Raw genomic sequence first — 14,946 nt, 5'->3', positions numbered from 1 at the left:
AATTGCACACTGACAACTTAATGAAAACTTCATTCCAAAGATTTCTTGGTTGCCATTCCTATGACACAAAAGATCACTGTTGGTGTCTTTGGAGTGTGGAGATGTTTAACATATAGAGGTGCTTATTGCATCTCTTTGTTTCTCCTGATTTATGGAGTGAAAGATTGGGAGCATCACCTCATCTGCTACTAAACACCAGGGCATGTTCTGCTGTGGTCTGTGGATGTGATTTACCCCAGTTTTCATTGTTGTTTGGCCGTGTGCTGGGGTGGAAAGGTTCTCTCTTACCACATACAGAGGCAACAAAAGGGCCCCAGGACCCCCTAGAGTTAAGGGCCTGTCCAGAGCTACAGAGCAGGGTGAAGGGTTGGGCATACCATTTGGCATGGTGCACCCTCTGTCATGGAAACCCACGCTTTTAAGTGTCAGTCTGACTGTTGTGATACCTTTGCACGCCGCTGAGGAGGGTTGTAAAAATAAAAACACAGGCTAATGTTTGACTTCCAAAGGCTGGCTGGGATGTTCATTGATCTGCCTGAAGGCTTGAAGGCTTGGCATGGACCGGTTCCAACATGTTTACGGTCGTATCTCAGCGGAGAGGTTTAATCTAGAGAAAATAGGATATGTGGTATGCTAATGGTGATTATTGTGGTTAATGTTTATTGAATGATGGATTGAGTAAGTGAATGCGCTGGAAATGTTCACCTCCTTTACATAACAGAACAGTATGACTGAGAACAAACAGACAAGATACCCAAATATGTCTTTTGTTTAATTTTTCCGTAGGGGAAACATGCTGATAGGTTGGTTTATATTTCTACAAGCCTTCCAGCTCCCATGCTTGTTTAATGGACTGCACAGGAATAGTTATTTACTTACATAATTGCTGTTGTTCTCATGTGCGCTCCCTGTTCTTACAGTCTGTCAGAACCGGCAGGTCAGAAGCAGTGGCAGTATATGCATAGTTTGGCCTTTGCGGTTCACATTTTCAAGGCAAGAGAAATCCACAACCACAAGGAACACTGTGTTTTTCTATTCTGTTTTCCTCGGGTTGGGACTGGGTCTTGAACTGAAGTGATACTGATTGAGTGCGGCCCATAATTTCCCTTCAGTGGAAAACATGTGAACTTGTTTATTCTTTCCTTTTGTGACACAAGTTGCGAGTTATGCCTTTCAGTTGGCAGGACTGTCAGTCGTCAGAGTTGTTTACCAGTGACAAAAGAGAAATGTAATGCAACCCTTTCCCTGGGTGGCACGGAGTTGCTTCACAAGAATCTACCGATCATCTCTCGGCTAATTTCAGTTCAACGGCTCAGTAACGTTGTGAAACAGTGACATAATTACCCCAGGAAGTTCCTTAATGAGATGCTTTTGAAGTCAGCTGATTTGTGTGTTTTCTTTATGGAGTCATGCAAACAAATACAACCTCATTCTTTGATTTTCTGTGTGAACTACGAGCATCAGAGAGTAAGAAACGTGTCTGAAAGGCATTCCGTCTCTCCCGAGGCCATTTGCAAGGCTGTATGTTAGTGCCCGTTGTCGTTAATTTTGAAGCGCTAGAACACTGGTTGAGAAACGCCAATGTTTCATGTCTTCTCCCAGGCACATTTTTCTCCATATAAGGTTGTGTTCATGTGACTTATCCAGCATGGGTAACATCTGTGCTTATTGTCACACAGGGTTGAAGGCCTGTTACTGTCTCTAGGTAGAGAGAGGTGCTGCTGGGGGGAAACCACAGGCGCTCCACATGGTTGGGTGCATCTTCTAACAAAAGGATCGGAAATAGATGAACTTGAAGGCAAACTTAAACATTTATAATAGTCGCTCCCTGGGTTGCAACGAAATGTCTTTTTTAGGTTTGTCGCATTCGCTTTAGTGTAGACAGTCAGGCAAGCACGGTGGTTTGTATGTTTCTATTTCTTACTTTTGTGCTCAGATTATATTTGGCTTCCACTGTGTTTGCTGGTAGTGTACGGCCAACAGTGTCTGGAGTGGTTGCTATAAAAAGCAGGTGAACTAAAAGCTAGTGTTGACAGCATCTTGGCTCAGACTTTTATTTTCTACAGCCCTCAACTGTGACGCCCCTCAAAAGACACATTGACCTCTTTTGGGTGCACACAACTCCAGGTCAAAGAGCTATCAAACAGCATAGCTCTGACATTGCCTGTCGTGTCTTGTGGTGGAAGTCTGGACAAAAATAATAACAGAATCCTGCAGAAAAGAGAGTGGCGCTTTGTACTTGTGTGCTGCATAATTCACTGAGTCTGAATTTAACTTGTTTTGCTTTGGCTACTGTGCTGGCGGACACATACACACACCCATCCACTTTTAGGGATTTGTTCAGTCAGCTGCATTTTGTGAATCTGCTTCAACTCCAGATCCCCTGCTCCACTGCACAAACAGGAAGCTTCTGTCCAGCTCAACAGAGCAGCGGGGGTCTCACCTATTCACGGTCCCCTTAACAATCACAACCCTCAGGGCTTGAGGAAGACACATGCATAGGTCTAAATCGAATTACATGCAGTTACTAAAGAATGGCCGGTAATGTTTACAAAGAAAATGAAGATTAAATGCTGCTGCAAGCCTTATCCATGTGTCAGACTAGGTATCAGATTAAGAGTTATCAAGCAGACGACTGGGTTAAAGGTGAAGAAGGGAGTGAGGTAGCTCTTAAACCATTCCAGACGGCTTCACTTGTGATTCAGACTTTCATTAACCCCAAAGAAATAACTGCAAGACATGCCATTACCACTCTTATATTGATGGTCATATATATCAAGTGGCAAGTAGTGTGTATGAAACAAAAAGCCCCCATGGTAGCAGTAGAGTAGCAGTGCATGTAATTTCTGTGTGCATGCCAGAAGGCGTACAATATTTCAGTCTGGAGAATGTGCTGCTTCAGCACTGTGAACCTGATCATGTGAATTAGAGGCTGCGGATATACAAGGAGTAGTCTGATTATCAAAATATATGAACAAGGAGATGGAGAATAGAAGAAGTACTGGATACAGAAGCTATTTGATACTGTATTGATCTGAGAATGGGACTTGCAGAGATTGAAGTAATGTTTTTTCTGCTTAAATCTAATGCCTTTCAGCAGAATTCTGGTCTATGTAAAAATCCACTTTAGCATGACGGTAAATTCAATATGTAAGCAGCTAAGTTGTATCACGTCTTTCTTGTGTAACATTTGCATACTCTTATGTTACTGATGTTTCTTTCAAGACGGCATGTGTTGGTCATCACAAAGGCAGCCAGTTGTCCTGTTGATTAAAAAAAATGCTCAATTGGCTTTAAGCTTGCTTGCTAGTCAATTGTAATAACAATAGAAATTGTGATTGATTTCTCCTGCCTCGGTCCAGTAGCCATAAGGTCTTAGTTACTAGCCTTCCCCTGTTGGAAAGGCAAACACAGCTGGTGCCACAAGCTAAAGTGGTCGCTGCTGGGATGTTCAAGTGGTGCCATGTGTCTCGTATTGTCCCCCATGATGGATGGAGAAAATTTACTCCCAACACTTTCCTCCTGTTTTTCAGTGGGTGGAGATTGGTTTTCTTTTTGTTTTTCTCAGAAACAAGGATGCCACACAGCCTCTCAAGCCATGTGATTAATTGCTGAAGTTATAAAGAAATGCTATTTTTACATTTTTTTTTTCTTGAAACAGCATGATATTAAATTATAGGATAATATTTATCACCTTAGTGTTTAGAGATTGTCGCCGGATATTCAAGCTATGCATGTAGTCAATATTGTCCACTTACCACTGTCATCAATCATCATGCCACCAAAATTCCTTTAACTCTACAATCTTACAGGATACTGATGTTGATTCCCTTATTTTGCTTGCTCAGTGGTGGCTCGCTCTGCTGAGCTGCATGGGACATGACGTGCCCTTATCTGCACATTTTCCTGAGTTTCATGACAGATATGAAGCGCTTTGGAGGGTTTTTGGCAGCCATTGTAAAAGTGTTATGTAGAGGAACATTTTCAGGCTCATTAGCACTCCTCTCTCTGACCAGCCCACTCCCCACTTCACCCGTGTGTGGTTTGATCCCTGAGCAAGATACACTCTTTTCTCCATTTCCCACTCTGCGGGCTTTGTCATGTTGGTTCAGTCATTTGGCGTCCATCCAGTGTAAACAGAAACTGGGTTCTGATTGCTTTAGGTCACCGGCAATTCTGGCATCCACTTACTTAACGGTCTCACTTAAAGCTTTCTTGAAAAAATTTTTTTTTCTCTCCAAAGAGGTAAGCGTATCCAAATAATCTGTTTCCTGGGGCGATACCAAGATCAAGACATATTAGCTTGACATGCATCAGCTGTCAGAAGGAAACTGAGTATGGAAGAGAAAGAACGTATTGTTAAACATGTTGAGATAAGAGTTCGGCTACTGTTCGTAGCTGTATCTGTTTTTGCAGTCTGGACCTTTATAATATGCATCACATCCTTGATGTATTTGAGGAAAAGTTGTGTATTGGACACAAAAAGGAGAGCCAGTGTGTGGCCTTCCTTATTTTTACAGCCCCCTCTGGATACCCAACACTGACTAGGCTGTATTCATTCTCCCTGTGCACAACTTCATCACCAAAAACCTTCTTGCTCTGTTTTTCTCTGCTTCTCCAGTGCCAAGGTCTTTCTGCTTGGCGGTTACTCATGAGCTGTTTAACCCAGGGTGCAGACTCTCTGGCCCAAGGGAGACAACTATCTCACTGCTCTGTACCACCATGACTGTAGAGTCCACAGCTGGGGCGGTTTTTCCTGTTCAGATGCACAGGTGTAAAGGCAGGTGCAAGGGGCTTTCTATACCTTTCAACCCAGTAATGCTTCTGCAAACGGGCGAGGGTGTTTCCTTCAAGTATGATAACACGTGAGTTACTTCAACTTCACTGACAAAACACACAAGCAAGTGTAAAGGGTACATGTTATCATTTGCAGGTTCCTTTTTGGGTTGCTGCCAAGTCAAGCAGATTTCATAGGGTACAGGTCGCTGCTCAGCTTGTTGCATCCTGGGATAGTTCTGCAATATTAATACCGTACATCTCCTTCCCCAAACGGTGTCGCAGCAGACGCCTGGCCGCTATAAATTCTAGGTTTTGAAAGATTTAACAGTCCAGCTGAAGCAGGTTCACTGGCATGTCAGGAGATTATTAAAACTGGTAGAAACACTGGCCTCAACCTTTGAACTGTATGGTATAATGTTAAAGAACAGGATTTCCATAAACACAGCAGACACGTGTGTGCTGCGTGTTACAGGGGAAACCAGAGGCTATTAATGGTATTTGACATTCAACTGTCATTGGAGAAGCTGACTCCTAATTTGTCAGCAGCTCCATCGTAATGTTATTAAAGGTGCTGAAGCCAAGAAAGTGGACTGTGTAGTTTATAGACTCAAGCTGATCTGGTTCTGGGTCCTCTGACCAGCATTGCTCCTTAAATCCAGAGACGGCGATCAGATATATCATAGCAACACACTATTAATTTACAAGAATATTTTGACAATGCAAGAAATATTTATTTGCATTTTTCTTGAAAGTTAGCTTAAAAGATCAAGTTACTGTTAGTGCTGTCTATGAAATGTAAAGCTGCAGCTGTGAGATACTTAACGTAGTACAGAAAGAAAGAAAATGACAATGCTGGCTCTCTTCAAAGGAGATTGCCTGCAGGCGCCTCTAAAGCGTACTAATTTCATTTCATTTGACTTTTTACAGTCCTGGTGTCACCATGAACTTTCCAGACAACCTGCTTAGACTTTAACATCCTTCAGCCAAGATATTGCCCAGCACGAAGGCTAACCCTGTGTGAAAATAGAAATTGGATTTTTATACTGTGGTTTTTGCAGATTAATTAAACAAAATAGACTGAGATGGACTGTGTGTGTGTGATGAATTAATTTAAAGGTGCTGGTGGGCAGACTGTAATCATCGTTGGCCAGTCTAACCATCCCAGGCTTCCAACTTCATAATTAATTTACATTTTAATAGAAGTATTGTTTTTTTTTTGGTTTTTTTTTTATGGCAAACAACACCCCCCCCCCCCCCCCCCCCAAACGTCAAATTATTCATTGAAAATGCAAGACAAAATCATACCTTTTTAAGGATTCAAAGCATGTATTGCTTGTGAAAAATGCCAAATAAGGCAGATTTCAGGTTTCCTCTCTGCAGTAACATTTAATGTCTAAACCAGTAGCAGGTACGGGTCATTTGTCTCAACCCCTCACCCTCCCCTAGTGGTCTGACCTGCTCAACAAGACCATTGTTGGCTTTTCCAGATGGGTCTCCTTGGATGGAGTGATGTATAAGCTTGCAGTGTCTACAGTTTAGACTGGATCTGTGTGGTAAAAAGGGAAGAACTGACTCACATCTGCAAGGGAAGTGCATATCCTGTGTATAAAACAAATGGAGAGTGTGCATATGAGGACATCACTGCTGAAGTATGTGGAGCCACTGTGGCGCACGTGTTGTGTAGCCGATCTTGTGCTTGCATTCTTAGAAGCTGAATAATAAGATCTCCGTATTACACAGCATACTTTAGATCCGAAATCCATCGTCATCCATGTTTGTGCAGTAGCAGTGTGTGAACCGCCTGTTGGCTTTCAGAAGGAGCAAGTTTTGATCCCTTTCATGTGCTTTCATAGTCGCAATCTTTCCGACAGCTTATCAAAGAAAAAATACCTTTCAGAAACGCGGCACTTTCCTAAATCTGCCAACAAACCTTTTTTTTTTTTTTTTTTTTTACACTCATTGATATATTGATATTCATAGGTTGTATGACTGGATCTAAGCGAATGCGTAAAATGGTGAAGTCATTCATTATAAATCATTTCCCCTTTGGAGGGTGAAATTATTTATTCATAATTCCATGATGTCAGTGATCCAAGGAACACTCCCTGACACGGTGACTAATAGGTTGCTGGTGTTGTGTCACTTAACCCACTGACATAAACCGGAGTTACTTTGGTGTCTAAGTTACGGCAGTTTGTTTTCTGTCAATACTAAACAGTTACTAGAAAACTTAATTGTGTATTTTGCCTCAGACTTTCATCCATCAATAACAGTTACCAACTTTGTCAAAATGTGTGCCTGACAGTAAATCTCCCCCTAAAATAATGACTTTAATAACTGTGATAATTTCTTGAAGGTATTTTCAAAATGGTTTTTGTCTCTTTAGGCACTCGCCCCGCTCCGCAGCAGTAATTTTGTCCGTGTGCTCTCGAGTGGTTCTGTCTCCAGAAGCGAGCCCTGTGGTCTGCTCGCGTGGAGAAATCGGCTTCAGTGGAAACTTGTGGTCTCCTTTTTTATACTAATAATGATATTTTACAGTGCGTAGCTTCGTATTGGCATGCCCAGGCTTAAACTAATAATAACACTGTCGAGAAATGCCAGCGACCGGGTTTTCCTGACTGTTAGGATGGTTGTTACAGTTCAAGGAGCCGGGGAAAAGCTGTACTTACACAGTCATGTTGTATTATTAGCCTTATGAATCATTCTCCTTTTATTATTTCCTTTCACTTGATGAGGCATCTGTTCATCTTTGCTATACCTAACACGATTAAGAATTAAGCAACTGAAATCTTAATTAACACATTTTAACCTTTTGTATTTCCCATTTCCATTTCCATGCACTGCAATTAACTGGCCCTTAAGTCTGGCCCAAGAGCAAGTAGGTCATTAGTCAGTGGGCAACATTTCTGAAATGCTGCTGATGATTTGTGTCTAGGGGGGGTTGTCTAAGGCTTCACATTTGGTCCCAGACACTCCTGCTGCTTTTGCTAATCATGCTATCATACAGTGCCACAGGGCTTTTTTCTAAGCCAACAAGTATTTTAACAAGCTGGAAGACTGCACTCATTCTTTCCGATCCTTTACCAGCATCCATATCATCATGCTTGATGTCTGGACTTTTGGCAAGCAACGCAATATGCTTTGGCTAGCCACAGGAAGCTAAAGCCAAGATACATTCATACATAGCATAAAAAATAATTATAATTCTGTTAAATCTGCTATATACTGCATGCACTGGTGTATCAGGTCCACTTGTATGTATTCAGAGACAAAACAGTCTCACAGACTGTGCAGGCAAGTCCGATCAGGTTAGATTGTTTAAACTACCGTATGCTTGTGTGGTCATTATTGCTGGTTTAAGTGGACTGCCTTGCATGAGGCTTGGCACTCTGTTCCCTGTTCTTTTCTGTTATTATCTAGGCTGGGTGGCGAAGCTTTCACTTGATCAGCAAGGAGCCGGATAATCTGTAAATTTCAGGCTTTCTACAGTAACTTTGTGTCTCTCTTCCTTTATTCTATACCGTCCTCTCCCTGAGTGTGGGTAGAACATTTGCCACATCTCCACCAGTAATGAGGGAACAGTGGACGGCTTGTATTCAGCCTTTTGCCTCAAGGGTTAAGTATCCATCTCGATTCCCTCTAAGCCCACCCCTGCTTAGGAGCTGAAGGCTGTGAATAAATACCACCCTTGTCTTCTCATAATGGAACAGCTTGACCTTTCGTGACCTCTGCTGGTCGGAGCATCTGCCTGTCGATTCCACCGGCCCGTCCTATGGGACATCTCCAGCCTGTCTCATCTGCCCACCGAGCTGTAATTCAATTGGTTGAGGAATTTATTTTACTGAACCAAATTTAAGGGCTGATCTATTACTTTTTAAAGTCGCAAAGTCAACCTGTCAGCTGGACTGTGCTGTTGATTTACAGTCTGTGATTGTGTGAAACTCCTTGTTTCTTTCTGAGCACTGTGCATGACGACTGCGTAATGAGCGTGGTCCTCATTGACATTCTTGAGCCTCTCTGTATGGATGGGATAATAATGAGTTTGGCAGGGCCCTTAATTTAATCATGTCGGTAAAAGTGGTGCACATGTGGCACAGCTGCTAGTGCTTAGCCAAGTCCTGCCATGCCCTTCGATGAGATGTGCCATTCAGTGCCCGCTCGGCTTATTTCTGTGTTATCAGCCTTTTCTGAACCACATTCCTTTCTGCAAGGCTTTGCGGAACAGGACAAAGGAGTTTGTTTTGCAAAGATTTGTCTGTGATGTTTCTGCAGCAATCGAATTAGTTCACGTGCTACTGCGCTGCGTGACTAGAGAAACTGGTTTAGGTGTTTTTCTGCAGCCTGCACAGGTCAGTCTTTGTTGTTTCATTTATTTAACTTTCCCAGTCAAACACCGGCCTAATCAAGTGCTTTATTGAGCACCTGTTGTGGATTACCGGTCAATAAAGGCTCCAGGCTAATTTCTTGTGATAATTCAATGGTGAAATCTAATCTGGCCATAGCCATTTGGCTCCTATAGAGTGAGCTTTATAGAATTCCTGTTAAAAAGTCCAATTCACTTTGTACTTCAAGTGAAAAGTATTCACAGCCAAACACACTAACATTACTGCTACCTCTGATACTAACTTTCCTGATATCTTTACTCAGCGTTCTATAGATGCCTGTGAATTGCATGGTAACCTATGACCCAGATTTGGGACGGAAGTAGGTCATGAGTTGTGCACTGACAGGGCATCTGCAAGGAAAGGAAAAGGAAGGAGTGCAAATTTGCATCACACACACTTACCTACTCACTGCAGGTGCTAAACCTGTTTGTCACTGTGGAGTACTCTACTGCAGGATGTGTCCAGTGTGTGTGTGTGTCTGTGTGGTTTTATTTCTGACATAGCTAAATGGCCCACATCTCCACACACACGCACACTCACTCACACTTGTAACAGTCACCACAATTCTTCAGTGAATAGCGAATTAATGGTCCCAGGTGTGGTTGTTTTGTTGGCCCAGAGGGACAAAACACCACATTTCACAAAACAGTGATGATGTTGCAAATGCCTAGAATCGTGTGTTTTGTGAAAGGTTTTGTTTTTTGTATTCCAACCACCGTAGACTGTTTATTGGCTGTTGCAATGACATAAAGTGTGTATCAAAATGATCGTAAATCGGCTTTAAACAAATTTCATTAGTGTTTATATGAACTGAGTTTGTCTCTGTGTGTTAATAATTCTTTATAGGCTTACGTCTGCATAATGCTCATGTGCACATAACTGCTTGCCTCTACGTCATTTGTGGATATTTAATAGCCTCAGACGTGCAGAACTGGTGGCTCTGGTGAGCAGTGAAATGCCTGTGTGAGTCTGTTTGGCTCCTCACCAGCTGTCTCACCCATCATCATGCTTTCAGGATGTCAGGATGCTGAGCAGACAGTCCAGCTCAGATTTCTGTCCTCTTATCTATACTGTAGTCTGTTATGGTCAGTACTTTGTACCAGATACCGTATATTATCGCCAGCTGGGCTTGCAACTGCAATAAAAAAAAGTGTTTGGTTAATGATAAGCTGAGTAATAATATTTCTGCTTTCCAGTAAAGGTGGAATCGCTGGTCATATTTCATAAGGTTATTTATTGCTTTGGGATTTACCCTACTTTGATGAACAGCTAGTTCAGGAGAATATTGCTTATTTTCTGTCCTTGGCTTCGAGTAGCCTTGTGTTACAGGATAGTTACTTTTTGAAGATCTGGGCTTTCTCTGGCCATGAGCTCAATACTGTGTGTGCATAAGGCTTTATTAGATGCTGTAGGAAGGTTTAAGGACATTCATGTGTTTAAAAATGCCTCCACATAGACTCCAGCTACATCAAGATGTCTCCAAACAGGGGTGATTTCACCTGATGGATGGTTTGTTTCACTATCCAGACTGTGGTCCTGTGTTTACAAGGCTCTGATGTAGGTCCATGACCTGATGCTGACAACCCTTTAGTTTTATCCTATCATCTACAGCCGGCGGCCCAGCTCCACTCAGCTTGGCCACAGACAAGGATGCATGCTTGTTTTACACAGGCTCAACAGCGTGAGGAGGATATTGAAATCATTCTGATGAATCATCACCTTAATTTTCACTTTAAAGAGAAAGAAAATACATTCTTGGTCATCTAATGCATTTATGATGCATTTCAAATTCACCACTGGAAAAAGCCCTAAATGGAATCCGTTAAAACAAGCTCATCTTACATTTTCACAACGAGGGATAATCCTGCATCTCTCTTGTTCTGTTTCACTTGTTTCAGGCATTTCTTCAAGTGTCATTTATTCTGAGAAAAGGCAGAATAAAAAGGATAATTTTTGATCCATTAGGAGACATGAAATAGTACTTTTACGTTACACTAACTTTAGGATCACTCACCTACACTTGCTTTCTTAACAGGAGTGTGCATTCTGAAGATTTAATAGCAGTCTTTTCTGCTAGATCTGCCACTACAGTAAATTAAAGACTTTCATATGGAGTGTAATGACCACTAATGGCCAGCTGAACATCAGCTCTATTGTTATCTATCTTAAACTTGACCATGATGAGCAAACAAACCCGACAGACCCAACCAGTCTAACCACTTTAAGTATTGTCTGAGCTTTGGTTTGTCACTTTGTCACTCATGAAGGCTTTAAAGGACATGACTATGATGTATAAAAGCAGTAAAAGTGCTGAGCTAGTGCCAGTAATTACGATGACCCGGTCACTGCCTAATGTTGTGTTCCTTACCTTCTTATCAGTGTCATTGTTTTCCTTTTCAGCTCGCTTACTTGTGTTATCAGTCAGACGGTCATCCAATAGTAAGAATAATGCTCATGAATTCGATCAGACTGAGGTGAATAATTCATGTTGTGTTTGGCCTGGCTTTGATTTACACTTCGGCCCTTAATAGGCCATAAAAGGAGAGACCGTGCCAGTTGGAGCGCAAGTTTACCATGAACATATGGCTGCCTTGGCATTGGGTGTTGAGATTTGAATTACCTTATCCATTAGCGTCAACCTGTCGTCTGGCTGCCAACAGATTTTTGAATAAAGTTTTCAACTCATTCAGGTCAAAACTGGCTCCGGGCCACGACTGGTGCTCTACACCCAGGCTGGGGGAGGCCACAAGGGCAAACTCCCTCTGGCGTCAGAGCTCCTCAAGAATGCAGAGAAGGATTAATGCATGTCTGTGGCAGTGATGTATGGGAATAGGAGCCACACACACACTAACATATATACACAGAAAGCATCTGGATGCAGACTGTTTTGCCCTCCCCTGCAGCAGTGTGCCAGCTTAGCAGGTGTGTGTGGTTTGTATGTTTGTGTGTATCTGCTGGGACAAAGCCAGACTTGGTCGTTTGCCCTACTACCCTAAATAGAGCTGTATTCACCAGCCACATGCCATTTTTGTTACAAGCCACAGCTTTTTCATGCCGGTTCATGTCTGGGCCACTTTTCTTTGTCCTTTTTGCGTCACCAATGATTTAATTTCTGCTCCTTCAAAAGGTATTTTCTTTCTGGGGACTTCAATGATCGATGCAACACATGTTTGTGGCTTGAATGTAAAACTGTGACTTCTATTATGTATGAGAACATCGATTACAGTACATGCATGTGTCTACCTGCTTCCAAATCCCCAGTACCTCATTGTTTCCCCGAAACCTCTGGTGATACAGTGTGACCTCTTGCAGCTGGCTCTTTGTGACTGATAACTCACTGCAATGGTCAATGATCTCTGATGGATCACCTTAGGGAGCCATGAGTGTGTCTCACATGACTGCTGCACTACTCTACAGTGGCTATTGCCATGGTAATGAGTGAGTGAGTTGCAGCCTGATCTTATTAATCACTAGAGCTCACTGCATGTAGTGTGTGACAGATTATCCTGCAGCACACAAAGGACAGTGACAGTCAATTCCAGTGGAGATAATACAGTTTGCAAATATGCTTAATGCTGGTGTATTATGCCGGCATTCGCAGAATATACAAAGTCACTGTGAACCTTGGCAAAAAGAAAGTAGAAAAAAGGCCGTTTTACCTTTTATTGATGAGGCCTGAAATTTAAACTGACCTTCCTGAAGCTTAACAACTGATGTCATTGTTCTTTTCCCCTCGCTTCGCCTCAAAGGCACTTTTCTTTCCCTATCTTTTACCGGCGGGGAGATAATTAGGCTCCCCTGTTGAATGAGGAAGCTGCCCTCCTCTACAGCTCTGCCCTCTTCCTGGGCAGGGCTGGGTGTGTACTTGTTTTCCCAGAAGTCTTCAGGTTTCTTATCTGACTCTACGGCTGCTAAAGACTCAGAATCTACATGTTTCTTATGCATAGCTTGTCACTCATCCTATTGCTTTTACTATACCCCCAGGCATTTTGTCTATACCTTTGCATCTTGGAAACAGAGGTGACAATTTTGCGTGCTGTGCAATGTTTCAGATGCATATGTTTCATTAAATTTGATATTCATGGTCTCAAATGTCTGGAATTGTAAGAGTTAAAGTTTTATTCAATCTGGTATTTTTTTTTTTTTTTTTTTTAACATCTATTTTTATTCATTTAGTAAGTAGCTTGTGGTCTACTTGGTAGGTAACAGTACTATACCTTTTTTGACAGTAATCTGCATTTTAACCTTGAAGAGGAAGTTTTTATCCAGCTTCCGATTTGAGTGCTGGAGCAGGAAAAAAACAAAAACATGATGAAAAAAACAATAAAACAAAGAAACAAGAATATAGAGTGGAAGCAGAAGCTTTCCAGAGCACAGAAACAGCTTCAGTGAAATGAGAAGGACTTGAACTGAATCGACAACACATTTATGCAAGCAGCAGCATATGTGAGTTCAAACACATCATTTTGAGTAGGAACACAGCAAATGCAACACACTGGAGGGACTATTTGAAAAAACTCCATGTATGGCATTTATCCGGTCTTAAAAGCTATTAAAAGTGTACTCACAAAAATGAGCAGACACGCTGTTTAAGTCTGATTTTGAAAAGATTATTCGACAACAGTGTTCAACTTGGCTGATGAGTTTTCTCATCGCAGCACAGATGTGGGGGTGTGTTTAAAAAGCATGAAGGTTGCACCAGGAAATCAATCTAGCTAATGAGCAGGGATATCAGTCAGTCTAAAAGTAAGATGCTGCATCTCTAGACCACATTCAACATCATGTTGTGTGTGTGTTTCCTGCATAGGTTTAACCCTCAAAACAACTTTCCTCTGTCCATTAAGCTGCTTAATTAGGAGCGAAGTTGATGGAAAGCTGATTTGCACCTGCAGCCCTCCAGCTGTTTGCTAGATCTCACACATGCACACCCTTTCCATCTTTTTTTGAGAGGTCCTTTTAACCCCTTCCTTCCTGCACCTTTGAAAAGCAGTGTGAATGTAGAAGTGCAGGCATTGAGACACACACCAACAGGCAGCAGATGGATCCTGACACCCCCTTGAGGATGATCTGAGACAGTGTCTCCACTAAACAAAGCATCAGAAGATGTTTGTACCACATTTCTCATTTTAGATTTTTACATTGCCCCACTTAGCAGAGAGCAAACCCTCTGGTGTTGTCCTCTAGAACGCACACCAACAAAAGACAAACACAGACACACTGCATCCCTTTGTTGTTAGCAGGAAGCCTGCATGCTGACACATTCTGGTTAATTTAAGTGTGTTAGACTGTTAGTGTTAGAATCTCTGTGTTTTTTTGTGTTTGACAGGACCTCCAGCTTGTAGAAAATGAGCTGAGATGACAGCAGGGAAAGACTGGCACAAAATACAGATCTGACTGTATGGGATAGAGAAGCAGGAATAGAGAGGATGCCTGGTGGGAGGGACAACCTCTGAATTTTGGGTTTGGAGTGTTTTTTCTCATGAGTTTGTTCCTTTAAACAACCTCTGAGCTGAATTATTTCTGCAGAGGAGTGAATCTGAGGATAAACTTAAGCACCAAACAAAAGACTTGACCTTTCACCCTTCCTTAAGCGTCCCAGCTCAAGTAAATTCCATCAGTCTACACCCCCAATTCCTCCAGTCCTTTAGGAATAATTTCTAATGCATTTCAAGACCCCAGACATTGTAAATGCATGTTTCTGGGTGGGGCAATAAACTAATCTTTTTTTAAATGAGCAATTAAGGCCCATTTCTTCTCTCCCAGCAGCTTTTTTATTCCCAAA

The 14,946-nt window shown here is 42.1% G+C and overlaps 1 protein-coding gene across 3 annotated transcripts in view; it reads left to right on the top strand.

Moving 5' to 3' along the window:
• Positions 1-14,946, top strand: part of tiam2a (TIAM Rac1 associated GEF 2a) — a 100,818-nt gene that overhangs the window by 28,425 nt on the left and 57,447 nt on the right. The gene's annotated exons all lie outside the window — the stretch shown is intronic.

Source organism: Sphaeramia orbicularis, chromosome 22, assembly GCF_902148855.1.
Source record: "Sphaeramia orbicularis chromosome 22, fSphaOr1.1, whole genome shotgun sequence".
Taxonomy (NCBI): Eukaryota; Metazoa; Chordata; class Actinopteri; order Kurtiformes; family Apogonidae; genus Sphaeramia; species Sphaeramia orbicularis.
The sequence above is the reverse complement of the archived record's forward strand: the minus strand, read 5'-3'. Positions and strand labels throughout refer to the sequence as shown.